The following is a 16,403-nucleotide window of genomic DNA, read 5'->3' on the forward strand; positions in this document are numbered from 1 at the left end:
CTTATAGACATCAAATGCATGTTCTAGGTAGGGAAAAAAAAAACAAAGGGAAAAGGCTAGGGTCAAGAAGTCAAGAAGACTTTCAGATCTGTCCCTTAAAAAAAAAATCTCTCAGGCTTCCCTGGTGGCGCAGTGGTTTGGAATCCGCCTGCCAATGCAGGGGACATGGGTTCGAGCCCTGGTCCAGGAAGATCCCACATGCCATGGAGCAACTAAGCCTGTGCGCCACAACTACTGAGCCTGCACTCTAGAGCCCGCAAACCACAACTACTGAGCCCTCGCGCCACAGCTACTGAAGCCCGTGCACCTACAGCCCGTGCTCCACAACAAGAGAAGCAACCGCAATGAGAAGCCTGCGCACCACAACGAAGAGCAGCCCCCACTTTCGGCAACTAGAGAAAGCCCGCACGCAGCGACAAAGAGCCAATGCAGCCAAAAATAAATAAATTAAATTAAAAAAAATAATACTATAAAAAAATCTCTCCAATAAGTCCTTCTTTAGCTTCAACAAACATCTCATTGTCTAGAATGGGATCTCATGACTACTCTTTTTCTCAAGGTAGGATAGTAGGGAAACCCTCTGTTTTCCTGATTTCCCCATGCTGAACCTGAGTTTGTCCTTTCAACACTTAAAAGATTCCAAATTAGGGGAAGCAGAGTCAACATGGATTGCAGCTGTATCTGCTATAGTAAGGAAAGGCAAAACAAACATGAATTATGAATGCCTTTGGAGAACTAACCTGCCTTGTCTGCCACAATCTTTTAGTGACTCAATATATTATTTCTTATTTCATAGTTAATGTACTGACCTCCTCCATGAGAAACACAATCTAAAAGTGTGATTCACTTATTACATCTAGTTTCAAGTTTAGGATATTGGGGTGACATGCAGTTTTTCTAATGTGGATGTGACCTGATAGCGTATAAGCTTAAATAACAAGTTATTTGCTTTCACGCATCCAGTTTACAGTGGCAGAGAACTGTGAGATATCTGCAATAAACATGTCATTTGGAGAAAGGGAGAATGATAAATAAAAAAACAACTTATCCTGCTCTTTAGGAAAAGGGACAACTTTCTCTCATGATAGAGAAAATTCCTCAGTTTATCTTTGCTTCTGTTCTTGAGAAGATCTGCTTTATCTCTCACCTTCCTTGGTGATGTCTGACGTGGACATGGGGGATGATGCCCTTACTAGGGGCTGCAGAGATTTCTCAAGTTCTCTTCTCTTGGTCTGAGTTTAGGGGCCTGGAATTTGTCTTAGCTTTGGACATTCACTGGCTCTTGAGGTTATAGTCAGAAATTAATTGGCAATTTAATTCTCTCTGTTCTCTTTTTTTTTACATTTTTAAAAATTCATTTTATTTATTTATTTTTGGCTGCATTGGGTCTTCATTGCTGCTTACGGGCTTTCTCCAGTTGCGGCAAGCGGGGGCTACTCTTTCTTGCAGCGTGAGGGCTTCTCATTTCAGTGGCTTCTCTTGTTGAGGAGCACGGGCTCTAGGAGCACGGGCTCTAGGCTCACGGGCTCAGTAGTTGTGGTGCACAGACTTAGTTGCTCATGGCATGTGGGATCTTCCCGGACCAGGGCTCGAACCCGTGTCCACTGCATTGGCAGACGGATTCTTAACCACTGCGCCACCATGGAAGCCCCTTAATTCTCTTTAAAATTAGCAAGTGCTCAGTTAATTTGTGTTTGGTCATATCTATGACAAAGTAATTACAGATATTATGTATTTTTAATCCTTAAACCTCAAAAGTTTTGGTTTTTATGTGTTTGCCTTTCTGCTCTTTCCATCTTCCTAGCCCTTAGTTTAATGCAATTTCTTTGACGAAATTTAAAACTGGGGACTTCAGTGACGTAAATCTTTTTCTTTTTTTTTTTTTTTTTTTTGAGGTAAATCTTTAATTCCATTTTTTCGGCCACTTCCAAACCTTTGAACGGCAGACCATTTTTACAGCCTTGAGAAAACTAGAGGTCCAATTGAGTTTCCTGTAAGCCTGCAACATTTAACCTTTTCAAATACACAGACTCCCCCGTATTCCTGATTTCCCCATCCAGAACCTGAATTTGTCCTTTCAACACTTAACAAGATTCCACATTATGGTAATCTTAGTCAATACGGATTGCAGCTACAAAGAGCGTCTCTCTTTGATTTGCAAATTTGGTAGACCAAATCTGGAAGACCCATCCTTTCTTGTGGGAATTTGCTGAAATTGGCACTGGTCAGGATTCTGATTTTTCTTATTATTTCCCTTAAAGTTGAAACCTGAGTCAGCATGTTGACTACAGCAGGCTGTAGTTACACCAAATGTTTTTCTTTGTATAGCAAGAATCAATACCCTGCTTCCCAGAAATTGTTAGGACTTTACCTCTCAGGGTCCTACTACTTTTACACTTAGCAAAGTCAATATTTTCATTTTTGTTTGTTCAGCACCCCAATTTTCAGGCACACATTTTGTATTTGTTAAAATTCTGTTTGGCTGCAAATAAAGTCAGGCTCAACAACTATGAGCTTTTTCTATTCCACTGAATAAGGAGCCTGGGGTAGTTATTCAAAGACAAATCCTTTCATTTCCCTGATTTCCATTCTGTACATGTGTCTTTTGTCACTGGTCATAAAACGATCCTGTTCTCCTAGATATTGCATCACATTCCAGGTGGAAGAAAGGGGAAAGCAAAAAGCTAAAGGCAAGGAGACTGACTTAATCTTTTCCTTTAAAAACTTTGCCAGAATTCCTACTCAGCAACTTCTGTTCACATTTCCTGGGCAAAACTGATTCTCATGTTATGTCCTCTAAGGCACTCAGGGAAACTGAGCATTTTACCATTCCAACCTGTTTATTAGAGGAAGAAAAGGGGAAATTTGGTTATGAATGGCTTTTGTGTAGCTAACCCATAGTGTCTACCTTACTTTCTTTATTAGATTAGGAACTCAAAACTATATTTGTCCTAAAATTATGCTAAATTGTTTACATTTTCAGTTGGGAATATCTTTTTAATAAAGTTTTTCTTTCTGTTGCATTTAGAATATTTGACACCAGCCTTCTAAATTTTCTTAACCCACAATTTGACATCTGTTTCAAATTAAAGAATGTTCTTTTGTTCTGCACATGCTTATTAGTAAAAAGTGATAAACATCTAATAGAAATCCCCATAGAAATCCCAAGGCTTTCATATTTAGATCATTGTGTCATATGCTCAATACAAGTAAGACTTGCTGAGCTTTCATAAAAAGAACAAAGGAAATGGCATTAGAAGATTCATCTTTTGGCCAGATACCATAAGATCTTTGAGCATCAGATTCTCTGTTGTAAAAGTGAAATTATAATATCATTTCAGAGGAAGTTTGTGAGATTTAATTAAAATAATGCCTGTGGAAGCAGTTTGTGAAGTTTGAATGCCTATGTATCCTGACTGTTAGTTAACAAATTCACCCCAAACTAAAGGGAAGTAAGTTAGTTTTTGCCAAATATTTATATGCACAATGGACTTAGAAACACACACAGACACACACACGCACACACACACTATTAGGATCTTTAGACACCCACATTCAGGTAAAATTTTTCTTCCCATCTTCTTTGAAGATATAAGAAAACCCATTTTGCTGGATTTCTCTAAAATGGTAATTTTCTGCTCTTTTAGAACCATTAACTGCAGATAATTCATTTCAAAAAGTTCGACCCTTTTCAGATTAATTTCATGTGAGTACAATTGTGCTCTCTTGAGAAGGCTGCTGTTTTCTCTATCAAGTGCCCTTGCAAAGGTAGATTAATAACGTGCTCCTTGTGATTTAGATGGACTATCCATAGGGAAAATAACAGGAATGACAGAAAAGCAACTCGGGTGAGTCATATCACTGACAAAGCACAACTTAGAACATAACAATGGCTGTGTTGTACTATATAATGCCAGTCAAAAAATGACTACATTACCAATTTTACAAACTGTGTCTTGATTTCTGTCTTTTTATTTCCACTCCTGTGAGGACATATGAATCTCATCTTGAGGATATTGGCATTCAAAAGCACACACTTTTAAGATAGCATGAAGAGATAAAGGAAAATGAAAACAGCTCAGTTAGATTTATGTAGGATATAAAGGTAATGAAAGAGATGTAATCTCTCTCTAAGCTATTAATAGAGTTCCTAAAGAATTTAACTTCCAAATTCAAAAATTTCAAAAACATTTATCATTTCGTTTATAGGAGAATCCTATTTCTAATCTGCATAGCCAAAGTTTTTCTTGATTTATTAGCACTCTGAATTTTGGGGCTAATTTAATGAAGTACTGATAAATGAAGGAGTTCAGGACATGCCACTCCAGAATATGGGGCTTTGGTATATTGGTTATTTTGTGCTGAGGGTACTTGAGAAACAGCAATACAGGGAGAGACTTTCTCTGAACTCCTTTCTCTGATCCTCCAAAAGGAACTCAAGCGCCATAAATCCTCTCACCAGGAGTTTCATCAACCAGGGTAGATTGATTCTTATCACAGAAAAGGAGACTAGAAGTCAAAAAACTTTGTAAAAAACTATTATACCTCCCATCTATTCTTTGAAAGACCCATTCATCTTTCCTAAAAACCATTTACTCTCCCCTAAGTGACCTGCATCTCCCCTCTCCTTCCCCTATTAAGATGACAAACAGTCCCTTGGTATTGTTGTCAAACCCAAGTCCCTGGGCCTAATGCACAGTGAGGCCAAACAAACTGAAACATTGGAGTTTGGAGCAGAGAAAAATTTATTGCAGGACCAAGCAAGAGAATGGGCAGTTCATTCTCAAAAGACCTGAACTCCTCAATGGCTTTCAGGCAAGGGTTTTTAAAGATGGTATTAGGAGAGAGAGTCTTAGGAGGAGTGATAGCTCATGGACCTTCTTCTGATTAGTTGGTGGTGAGGTAACAGGGTGATGTTTTCGGAATCTCAGTCATCAACCTCTGGTTCCAACCAGTCTGGGGTCTCCAGCTTGTAGTCACCATCCTCCACCTGGGTGAGGGTTCTTAGTTTCTGCAGAACAACTCAAAGATATGCATCAGACTGTTATCTGTATTGTTCAGGAGGAACTAGGAGTCCTGTGATTCTATTGTTAAAATAATTAAATACTTGAGCCTGCTCACTGGAATTCAGGTAAGGCCTAGGAGACTAAAGCCTTTTCTTTAACAAAGAAGAAACAGGGGACATGGAGGAGCTTGTGTACCCAGGAAGTCCCCACAGGGTCCTGCTCAGTTTCAGTATTGTGGGGGATTGGCTCCGGGACCGCTGCAGATACCAAATTCCACGAATGCTCAAGTCCCTTATGTAAAATGCACAGTTTCCCCTCCTTATCCATGGGTCCGTATCCTCGGGCTCAAATACATGGATTCAACCAACAGCGGATGTGAAACCTGCAGATAGAAAGGACCAACTGTGAAAGCTTTCAAATCTTACCTTTTCTTGGGTATTCAGTTTTTTTCCCCATGATGCCCCAGTGCATGTAATATTAAAAATTAATAAATTTGTATACCTTTTTCTCTTGTTAATCTGCCTGTAATCAGTTTATTTCAAAGACCCAGATATACAGCCTAGAAGGGTAGTCTTTCATCTCCTACTTACATGTGCAAAATAAAATGACTTTTGCAAATGTTTTGTCTCTCAAAAATTAGTGGTTATTAAATGTATTCCATTACAATTAAAGTAATTATATTGCTTTTTCTCTTCAGTTACAATCACTTAACATCTATTGACTTTGTTATGAATTTACATTTGTAGAAGTATAATGCTTGTTTGCTGGCCTACTAGGCAATTGTAATCTATAGGCTGTTTAGACAAGGAGGGGCTGAGTTTAAAATTTTCCATATGTCTCACGTGGTGACTCACTCTGTTATTTGCTACCAGAAATATCTAATGGGAACAGTACACTTTCATTTTATGGCTGTTCTTACGAGGCTGGCAAAGAAGTGAAATGATGAGGCAAACCTAAACTACAAAATCTAATCTAGTTATTGAAATAAGATGGTAGGTACCTGGCTCTGTAGTCGTTAATACCTGTTATTTTCCACTGATGCTGCTGATGAGTTACATGCACAGAAAAATAATGGTTAGTTAGCTGTGAATTATCCAGACTTCCTTTATTTTCATGGTATTGAGCAAGTGTGTGCCATTTCTTTCAATTATTCTGCAGTCTATGCAATATGCTACATACCTAACAAAATATTTTATTGAAAAACTATGATTTTTGTCACAGAAAACTATGTCATGGAGATATTTATTAATAAATATTGAGATCATTATAATATCAATATTGTTAACCTCTGAATGAAATAAGCCTTACCTAAAGCAATCTGTAAGGATTTTTTTTTCTTTGCATCCAGTAATATACAAATGAGAAATTTTCCTGCAGTTGGGAAAAAACCCTAAAAGCACATTTTGAAATCTAGTTGTCATAAGTTAAGACTTTTGCTTAACGTCATGACCCAATTCTTTTTTAAACACAGTATTTATAAATAAATATAGTTGTAAGAGAACTCGTATTCTTTTCCAGCATCATAGATCTTGGATTTCTTATAATATATAGTACTTTGTAGACTATTCTCTATTTTCCAAAGATGAAAAGTTAGATTACGTCACAAGATTTTTAATTACTATAGATACATTGAAATTGTTGGTGCCTATAGGGAAAAAGCAGATAGGAATAAATCTTCAGCTAATACCCAAGGAGGGAGAATATATGATTTAACGTTAATATTTGTCCATCTTGAAAAAGACTAGTTTTGGAGCAGACTAATTCACTGATCTCTTTTTACCATGATACAACAATCTCTAGAAACCATATATAGTTAAATACATTTCTAACAGGAAACAAAGAAAAGGTCTCAATTTACAAACACGTTTAGTCCTAACTATGGTTAGTACTTTGTTAATTAGCTAATATTTTAAAAAATATCTACTAAGTGTCAAATAATGTGATTATTATTGGAGACACAGAGCTGAAGATGGCACAGCCCTTGCCCTCATGGCACTCACAGTTTAGTAATCTAAGCTGAGAGATCCTACGAGTACCAGTGATAGAAATGTACAAAATATACTCTTAGCCTATAAGGAAGATGCCTTAGTTTGTCTGAGGAAATCTAGAGGATTTCCTCCTCTAGAGGAAAGGAATCCTCCTTTTCATGGAGGAAAAATCATGTTTATTTTTGTTTTGGTTCATGGTAGGCGAATTAATGTCCCCCACCCCCACCCCGCCCCGCAAATGTCCACTTCCTAACCCCTGACACCGGTGAATGTTACCTTATACAGTAAAAGGAACTTTGCATATATGATTAAGGTAAGGATCTTGAGATAGGTAGGATTTAGTTCTCATAAGTAGAAGAAAAAGGAAAGGGCCAGAGAAGATGATAAAAGCAGAGGCTGAAGTAATGTGGAGCCATTAACCACGGAATCAGGCAGCCTCTAGAAACTGGAGATGGGAAGGAAATACAGTCTCCCCTAGAACCTCCAGAAGGAGCACAGTCCTACTGAGTCCTTGACCAGTAATACTCTTTTGACCAGTTACACTCAGTTTGAACTTTTAACCTTCACAAATTACAGGATAATAAATTGGTGTTGTTTTAAGCCGCTAAGCCTGAGGTAATTTATTACAGCAGCAATAGGAAACTAATGCATTGTGGTTTTTGTTTGTTTCAGTAACATCTGAATACTCTTTCTATATTTTTGTAATTCTGTACTGTTTGACATAGGAGCAAATAATGCCACTGGAGAGATTCACATTCCTAGTTCTCTGGCAAATAAAGCATGAGCCAGATGGCTAGTCTTGGTCATTCAGACCCTCCCCCACACGCCAGACCAATGGGGAAATCCTCCTGATAGTAGCAGTAGCAGTGCAGCTAATATCCAATTCCAGGAATAGTGGTTCCAGTGGTGCCATACTTGGTCCAATGAAGGAATTGTATTCTGAATTGTAATCTCCGGCCTCAACTCCTTCTGTTCCTGCCTTTTTTTTTTTTTTTTTTGAGTTTGATTATCCAGACTTCTCAGTGATTTTCTGTGGTTTTAGATGTACTTTTCAAAAATTCCCTTTCTGCTTGAATCAGTTTTTATTGCTTTCAATAAAATATGTTGAATGACATATAAAGGAGAAGGAACAAAGATATAAGGCATGGAGGCACGAGAGAGCCAGAAGTGTTGAGATAAAGTCGGGCGTACTAGCATTGCTGGAGTGCCAGAAATGAGGAGCTTGGTGGATGAGGATGTTATTGTACCAGTGGGCAAGAATCTAAGGGATCTTACAGGCCATGCAAATAAATTGTTTAGATTGTTAATTTTATCCTTTATTTAACAGTGGGGGTCATTGAAGAAATATCAACAAGAAACTGATATGATCAGATTTAGATGTTAGGAAAAGATAAATGAGACTAGGAACACAGAAATTAGCAAGGAGGCTATTTCACTAGTTAAAGGAAGAATTGGCAGTAGTTGGTAAAGATGGAGATTGAGAAGTGGGAAAGTTCTTTTTTTCTTCTTTTTTTAATCTTAGGAGGAAATGATAGCCTTGTAATTAAATGGAGATAGGAGGTGAGGTTGAGGGGGTAATCTAGGCTGACTTCTTATTTAACTGTGTGTGCTTTGAGTTTTTAATGGACAGGTAGATATGCCTGGTAAATATTAGTCCTGAAATTCAGGAAAAGAGGTGTGAGCAGAGGGCATATGTTGGGAGTCATCCACTTCAAGGTAGTCACTGAAGCCTCTGAAGTATGGCAAAGATTTGCTGAAGAAAAGACAAGATAAATGATAAAATTATGAACCTGGCACTTAGTTGGTCTAAAAGCCTTAGATATTATTTACTGAATAGTAGTCATACACACACACAAAAACACAAAATCTGTTTTTCTTGAAGGAAATAGAGTAACTATGTATGTGTCAACTTGGGGTAAACAATGGAGCAGTGACAGCATATTTTGTTCCTAGTTGTTATTTTGTATAAAGCATTTGACTACCATCAAGAAACAAAAGTGAGTGGCACTCTTTTAACACTTCACAAAACTTTCAATTACATGTAGGCAAAGATGGAATTTATTCAGTTTTTCCCTTTTTTGAGTAGTATTTAATAGATTAAGCCAGCTGGCATAACTGTGTTTGACATCGGCTGCAGAGCATAACCTAATGCTGAACCACTTTTGTAGGCAAGAGGAAACAGAGAGTGTTGAAATATACATCAAAGGTTATGTGAATTATGATACTGATGGGGTTGGAAGGACACTTTAGAAGAAACAAAGAAATGAAAGATAGTACTAATCTGAATTTCAAACATTGTGCTTCTATTGGCTTGAATTTTGGATTTGCAGGGTTTATAGGAAAGCAATGGGTTAGAAAATTAGGTCTATCAGATATGTTCATGTGAGGAGATTTTTTTGTTTTAAGCTACCCAAGAGATAACTTTATTCTCATCCTGTCTCCAGGAACCACAGGATAAGACAAAAGAAAATGAGTCAGAACTGTCACAAAACAATTTTGGTGGTACAAATAAGAACAGAGCAGCATATTAAACACTTGATTAATTACTGTTGCATTGAACACACTTCTTTGGAGATATTAAAAAATAGTATCAGTTCTTGTCCTTTTACTCTTTCCAAGTTTATTTTTGGTTCTATAAATAGAATTTTCCCTGTCCTACAGTGTTCTAAAACCTATTTTCAGATACTCAACCATTCTTTTTATTTAAAGCCGTGGTTCTCAACTCTATAAGACCAAATGTTACTCTTTTACACTAAATTTTAATGCTGAAACTTTGGAGTTAAAGACCAGAATTGAAACTTTCTGAAAGTTTCCCTGGTATCAATAGTTTTGGTGCACAGCTTCTTACAGGAAACCCTGATCTAGGGAACTTGCAGTTAGTGCAGTCTCTAATCCTTTCCACTTTCTCTGTCTTGCAAAGAGTGTAGTTTATGCTGTTACTGGGATTGTTGATGAGCTGAGCAAGTGTCACTGGTGGAGATACAGAAACAAAGGAAGAGAGAGAATCCAAGTGTCTCAATATAAGAATTACAGAAAGATGGGGAGAAAACTAAGAAATCAACATAGAGATGGACAAGGCTGAAGCACCTAGTAAGGAAAAGAGTTTTTATGATACTTTTCTTTGTGTTGCTGCTCTGAATAAGAAGAAAGAATGGCCTAAGGATGGAAGGTAAATAGTGGCAGTGGCTGACAGTTAAGTCATCAAGAGGTCCCAGAGGATAGCAGAGGATATCCTGAATTTGAATAATGTGCATAACTAGGGAAGTATGGCTGATAAGATCTTTTAACCAGACCAAACCAAACTTTACTGTACCTAAAACAATGCTCAGCCTTGAGAGCTCTCAGAAGTTTGTCTAAGGTCAGCCAGCAATTTAGGCTCAATTCCTTTCAGAATTATGGTCCAAGTTTCCTGAAACATGTTCTCCCTCCTTCCCACCCATACTATTCTTTCTTTTCTCTTCTTGTGCTGTGTAAACACTGAGCTATAAACTAAACAAGAGTAAGCATAGTTTTATGTTGTAAATATAAATTGAGACCTGAGGTAACCTGAGTCATATTTACATTTTTTGCGTTATAGCTGTAATACAGCTTGGTAATTAGACATGATGGGAAGTGCAATATATAAAATTTCTCATTACTTGATATTTTTTCATAGAACTATGTTATTCCTTGTTATAGCTTCATAGTTACCCAGTTTTCAGATATGCCATACTTTGTTCAACAAGTTCCGTGTTGATGAAAATTTGGGTTGAGTAATAGAACAACTTATAGTGCTGATTCTTTACTCCCCCATAGTAATATTAAGTCCATATCCTTTCCTCATGGTATATAATGTATACTGACCAAACAGTGATTTTGGCTTTGTCTTGGTGATTTGCTTTGGTAAAGAGTATATTGGTGGACCTGATGCAAGCTGAGGCTTGAGAAAAGTTCATGTGTTCTGGGCTTGCTCTTTTGTACATCTGCCCCATGTAGCCCAGTAGTCCAACAACAGCTTGGGCAACCTACCTCTAACTCACCTGGGATCAGGAGCCAAGGCCACATGTGTCTATGAAACGCCCAGCTAGCTAGCAAAAACAGGAGCAGGAAATAAATGAGTGTTTTGTAAGCCACTGAGATTTGTTGTGGTTTGTTACACAAAATTATTGTGACAATAGTTGACTGATACATGTTGCCATCTAAAAGTGGCTTCTTACAGTGAATTGCCCTGATGTATACTTCTACATTTGTCTCAGTGTGCTTTTGGAATGGATCCCCAGAAGTGTGATTGCTAATGTCAAAGGGATTTTACTGGCTTTTTTGATGTCTGTTAAGTGTTAAAATCTATTTTAATTTCCTATTTGCAATGTGCCTTTGTCTCAGAGGCTCATCAGTGATGTTATGTTTTCAAACGTTAACTTTTTTTTATCCATAGGTGAAAAATGGTATTTAATGAAGGGTTAATTTGCATTTTTCTAATTATAAGCAAGATTTTGCCTCTTTATATAGAGTTTATAATACACACACACATTTCCTGGTTTAATATAAGAAGACTATTGATTTTATAACTTACTACTTCACGAAATTCACTTATTGTGGTAGTTTTCCATTTACTTTTTGGAATTTTCCAGATATATAATCATATCAACTGCAAATGAAATTCACCTCTTCTTTATCAATTCTTATTGAGATGAGACCATTTTAAAATTCACTCTTTGGCTTTTGATATCAATGAGCATTTTTCTTTTTTTTGAGACTTAGGTTAAAAGAAAGTCTTTTATTTCCCCACCTCTTTGCTTCCTGAAAAAAATGCTATACTAAGACATCATAACTGTCTTTATTTTCTTATGTCCATTTTAAGCAGTTTTTGTAATTGATATGAAGATAGAATTCAGTTGACACTTACTTTGTAAAATATTTTGATTAGTGATCTCATGTCTTTGATTTGAAACTTAAATACATCCTTAATATACAAATGGAAAAGCTACATTCTCTAGAAATAGCACTGTCTACTTTCTTATTTTTGCTTCTAAATGTCCATTATCACATATGCTCATCTCATAATGGTGAAAGAAAATTCCTGTGAACATTTCCATTTTTTAATTTAATAGCATGGAAAATAATGTTTTTATTATCCTGTGTGTGTGTGTTGTTGTTTTTAAAATGAAAGCTGTTACTTTCTCTTAAAAGAGTTCTTGTATGTTTTCTAGAGTTATAAAACAATAAGATATGAAGAGTCACATATTTCATAAAATTTATTAACATTAAACCTTACTTTATTTGAATAAATATGAAAAGTAAACATTTTTAGAACTCTGCTATCAATGAAGAAATTAATTATTTCAATCAATTTTTATATTTTTTTAAGAATCTGGAGTTCTCAAACAAGATCCAGGAATGGAGTTTTTGTTATGGTAGAAGATAATCAAGTAGAAAAAAGTTAAATAAGTGAACTGAATATTTGGAAGCTGTTATAATGATATTTAATATTTTTGGTCATTTATACGCTAATTACAGAACAGTTCAAAGTAATTACAAGGTTTACCTTCTCCCCATACTCCCAGCACCGGATCCCGTTGAGTATTTTTGCTTTTAGAACTGTGTTAGGAACAGCATGTGCTCAAAAATTCTTTCCCAATTTATTAACATCTTGTCCGTTTTTCTACAGGAAATTTACTGCCGTTTTCAGAAACCATCTAAAAGTAATCTTTTCTTCCCTTAAGAAGAAAGGGGAAGAAAAGTTTTCTTTATTTGGTTCACACAACTGTTCATTGAAGTTACAATGTTCTCAAATTCTGTTAGCGATCCTCCAGAGTGAGCCCCAACCTGGGTCCCCCTGCCCAGTGTCATTGGAACCAACAGATCGAGACTGAGTTTGGTTCAGAAGCAAAGGAAAACTTTATATTTTGATCAGAGAATGGAAAGGCGAGAGCGTGCGCTCCCTCGTGGGCTGTGGGCGGGGCTGCTGTATAGGGATCCCGTCAGCGTCAGCGGGAGGGAGGGGGCGGAGCTCTCGAGAGCCGTGTTGGCTAGAGCTCAGGCTCTGTGTCGCGAACTCCACACCGGGCCCCGCGAGCTGAGGTGTCGGCCCAGCCATTTTGCACTAGGAAATCGGGTCTGAAGTGCCAGGTGTGAGGCCTCTGCATGCGGAACCCTGTTGGTCAGAGCTGACACAGAGCAGGACTTGAACTAACAAACAGCAGCCCCGACAGCTCTGTGACCCTGGGCTTCACTCTGTGCGGCCTCACTCTGCCTGGTCTTCCAGAGGCTTCCACTGCAGCCGGGGCACCAGGCCTCTGTCTGCACCCACCACCCCTCCTCTCCCTTCCATTCTGGAAGAAATTATTTCAAGGGTAAATTTTTTGTTTTTCAACAGGATTATTTGTCTTTTGAAACAGCCCTAATTTAAACTCTAAGCGACTTACTTGCCCTCCCTCCTTAGAAAGAGTGGTGAGTTTCATACATCTGTTTGAGGAATCTCTGCCTATAAAGAGGTCATTTTGCTGAGGTTGTAAAATGGAAGCAGGAGCCTCTCAGGTAGTGGATATGGATTTTCATACATTTGAGTTCTGTATGGAGTAGCCCCTTCCTGGAAGGAGTTGAAAAAGGGACCTTTGCCATTTCTTTATGTCACGTCACTTAATGGGAATTGCTAAAGTCTTGGTGCAGTAGGTAAAGAGAAACATAGAAGGTCAATGAAAATAGAGAGCCAGTCATACACAAAGACAGGGCTTCTTCAGTTTGGATCTGGAGTAGAAGCAAAGAAGACCAGCGAGCCTTGGTCACCCAGCCTGATGCTATCAATTAACAACTTGATCGTGCCCAGTAGAAACAGTGCCCAACTCTACAGTATCTTGACATTTTAAAGCATTTATTGGGCAAAATTCTTTGCATTCTTCCTGATGCCCTCTAGGAAAATGATGTAGCAGATATAACTAAATAATAAGAGCTGTCTTTTTCTGAAAACCTACTATGTTCCAAATACTATGGCAGGCAATTTACATCATGGATGTGGGAGTCTAAAAGACTTGGAGTTACTGTTTACTAGCCCTGAGCTTCAGTTTCCTCTTCTGTAGACTGATGTGGATAACTCTCATTTTATAGAATATTTGCAAGGACTACTGATAATGTAATTTGGTGCTGGAACAGTATTTGGAAGTGGTGCTTAATGGTGATGGTAGTGGTGGTGACTTTATTATTGTCATTTTTAATATTGTATTGTTATTATCATTAATTATTATTGTAAATGATGTATTCTTACAAGGACAGGGCAAAGGATCTATAAGACTTAGCCACTTTGTACTAAAGACTTGGCAAAGCCACACCTCATTTAAACCCAACACTGCCCATTCTAGGCTAAGCTAGTGCAGCTGAATGAGGGAAACATACACAACATTGCTGACTGGCCAGACTTTAATTCAGGGCAGTAATCCTCAAGTGGGCCCTTAATGCTCTCAGCCCTCCTACTTTATCAATGTTTTGATTCCTGCTCCATTGATTCCATTGTCGTCATGCAAGCATGCCATTATTTCTCCAATTTAAAAAAAGTAAAACTCTGCTCTTGATTCCACATATTCCATTAACTGCCACAGCATTTCTTTGCTCCCCTTTGCAGCAAAGCTCCTTGAGGGATTCCTATTCTGTCCACTTCCAATCTCTCTCTTCCCATTCTTTTGTAAACCCACCACCCTTCAGAAACTCTCTGGTCAAGGTCACCAGTGATTTTCAGGTTGTTTAATTCACTATTAATTCTCATTCCTCATCTTTCTTGACTTGTCTGTAGTATTTCATGTACTACACTTTTCTCACTCTTTTCGCCTTGGCTGTAAAATAGGGATAATGATAAGATCTTCTCAGAATCATTTTATGGATTAAATAAAACAATGTATTTTACATAGCTTTGTAACCTATAATGTTCCATAAACATGTTACTTATTTTCACCTCATAATTTCAAAATGAGCAAAAACAGTGAAGTTCAAAAAGAACCTTCAGTAAGAGTGGACGGAAAGGATTACAAAATCTCTATGTATCAATATTCTTTCAATGGTACAAATACAGAGGTGTTGCTGTCAACCCATCTCTTTCTCTCTTAATTATAATCTATCTAATATTTTATCCTGGAACTTCACAAAGGAAGACATTATGAAAGTATTCTAGATTTTAAAGTCCTTTTTATATATTCCCTATTTTGAACTGTCCTAATATAACATCCCTACCTATATAGAATTATACTATGTTTATTCAAAATGTGCTTAGACATTGATTAGCTTTCCCCCTTGATAAATCTAATATGTCTCTACTCATTGTTATTACTTGATTTTTCTCCTTTAATCAGTTTTATGATGTACTATATTAACTGATTTTGAAAAAAATTCCTAGGAAAGGCCAAAAGAATTATGATGTATCATCTATTTCAAATAGAACCACCTCTATGTCAGTTGTTATTTTATATGAACTACTAAGGATGTGGGCAAAGGTATATTAGCATATGGTTAATATGCTAATATTAGCTTGACTTGTGATGGGCAACTTTTCAAACTTATGAGTCACCTAGTAATCTCAAAAAAATTACTCTATGTTAAGAAGGGATGTGCACGTCTTCACTATTTCCAACAACGCTTTTCTTTTAAATTACTAGATTAAGATTTGCTATTGTCTGCGTAGAATTTTTGTTCTTAAGTTTATTAGTAACATTACCTCATAATTTTCCTTTTTCAGTCTATTCTTCTGGAGCCTTGGTATTAACAGTATGATAGCATCATAAACTACATTGCTGAGTATTCCTTCTTTTCTCCTTTTTTTAATAGTTTAAGATTGGAATTAATTTTGCTTTGATTGTTTGGTAGAGCAATCTGATGAAGCCATTTCAACCTGGAGTTTCCATTGTAGGAAAAATTTTGAGAACTATTTTGATTTCTTTAATGGTTATAGGACTATTCACGTTTTCTATTTCTTCTTGAATTAGGTTTGATCAGTCTTATTTTCGTAGGAATTTGTCCTTTGAAATTTTTACATTTATTGGCATATAATAGTTTGTAATATGTTCTGATTATCCTTACAGTATCTGACTGCATTTCTATCTCCCTTTTCATTATTGAAATTGTTTATTTGTACCTTTATTTTTTTGGATCAATTTCACTGGAGACCCATCAATTGTATTAGTCTGTTCAATGAACAAACCCTTGGCCTTTTGATCCTCTCTATTAAAGTTTTGTTTTGAAGTTTGTTGATGTATGTGTGTATATATATCTTTATTCCATTGTTATTTTCAAGCTTTCTATGTTTTTGTTTGTTTGTTTTAGTTATGTCTCTTGCAAATAGCATAGAGGTTTTAAAAATTATTTTTTATCCAGTCTAAAAATTTTCAATTAACTGGAGTATTTAGTCCATTTGTATTTCTGGTAATGAGTGACATACATGGTTTTGTAT

Source organism: Monodon monoceros, unplaced genomic scaffold (genome assembly GCF_005190385.1).
Source record: "Monodon monoceros isolate NGI ecotype Baffin Bay Population unplaced genomic scaffold, NGI_Narwhal_1 Super_Scaffold_2, whole genome shotgun sequence".
NCBI lineage: Eukaryota > Metazoa > Chordata > Mammalia > Artiodactyla > Monodontidae > Monodon > Monodon monoceros.